This window comes from Lolium rigidum, chromosome 1 (genome assembly GCF_022539505.1).
Source record: "Lolium rigidum isolate FL_2022 chromosome 1, APGP_CSIRO_Lrig_0.1, whole genome shotgun sequence".
Lineage (NCBI taxonomy): Eukaryota > Viridiplantae > Streptophyta > Magnoliopsida > Poales > Poaceae > Lolium > Lolium rigidum.
Genome location: NC_061508.1, coordinates 339,368,235 through 339,369,926, shown reverse-complemented (window position 1 = coordinate 339,369,926; position 1,692 = coordinate 339,368,235).

Below are 1,692 nucleotides of genomic sequence, written 5' to 3'. Positions count from 1 at the left end.
GCCTCATCTACACGCTCAGACCATTTAGATTCTCCACTGGGAATTAATTGGAAGATAAACAGAAGTGTCACGTCGAGAAGGCGAAAAAGCAGCAGCTCCTAGCCCAAGTACTCTAGAAAAACTAATGAGGCATTATAGTATCAATTTTATTTAGTCATAAAATTTTATTTTTCAGTGGTACCAACTTCGTTGAGGTGATAAATGTTGCTTATGTCTTGGAAGCTGAACGGAAGGGGATGCATTGAACGTAATGTGTTTTTTTTATGGGCCTGATGTGGCAGTTATGCTGATGTGGACATGAAGTGGCGCATTAGGATTGCTTAAGGTTGTTTGATGAGGTGGATAGGCTGCATGTGAAGAGAAATGGGATCATCTATTAAGAATAGAAAGATTAGCCTTGCAAGAACTGTGAGTCTCCCTGTTTAATTTTAGCCATAACCATTTCTCCTTCTATATTTGTTTCACAAAAGTTGTTTTCTACTGTTGGGGCCCTCCCATACAGATTTCTGTCAATTACGGCAGCCATGTACATTGCGGAACACGAAGAACCATTACCACTCATATTTTCCAGCAGAATTTGAAGTAACGATCACCAATCATATATCTGTTAACAATGAAAACAAATTATAAGGAAGGAGGCATAAGTACCTTCTTAGATAATGTTAGGCAGCTCACAAGATCCGACAATCATCTAGCTACTGCTATGGACCCATAATCCAGGGGTGAACTACTCACTCATCACTCCGGAGGCGACCATGGCAGTGAAGAGTCCTGATGGCGTGTATTTCACACGTTCGTTGGGCAACCCCAAGAGGAAGGTATGATGCGCACAGCAGCAAGTTTTCCCTCAGAAAGAAACCAAGGTTTATCGAACCAGGAGGAGCCAAGAAGCACGTTGAAGGTTGATGGCGGCGGGATGTAGTGCGGCGCAACACCGGAGATTCCGGCGCCAACGTGGAACCCGCACAACACAACCAAAGTACTTTGCCCCAACGAAACAAGTGAGGTTGTCAATCTCACCGGCTTGCTGTAACAAAGGATTAACCGTATTGTGTGGAAGATGATTGTTTGCAGAGAAAACAGTAAAAACAAGTATTGCAGCAGATTTGTATTTCAGTATTAAAGAATGGACCGGGGTCCACAGCTCACTAGAGGTGTCTCTCCCATAAGATAAAAGCATGTTGGGTGAACAAATTACAGTCGGGCAATTGACAAATAGAGAGGGCATAACAATGCACATACATGACATGATAAGTATAGTGAGATTTAATTGGGCATTACGACAAAGTACATAGACCGCCATCCAACCGCATCTATGCCTAAAAAGTCCACCTTCAGGTTATCATCCGAACCCCTCCAGGTATTAAGTTGCTAAACAACGGACAATTGCATTAAGTATGGTGCGTAATGTAATCAACAACTACATCCTCGGACATAGCGCCAATGTTTTATCCCTAGTGGCAACAAGCACAACACAACCTTAGAACTTTCTCGTCACTGTCCCAGTGTCAATGCGGGCATGAACCCACTATCGAGCATAAGTACTCCCTCTTGGAGTTAAAAGTAAAAACTTGGCCAGAGCCTCTACTAGAAACGGAGAGCATGCAAGATCATAAACAACACATGTATAATAACTTGATAATTAACATGACATAGTATTCTCTATCCATCGGATCCCGACAAACACAACAT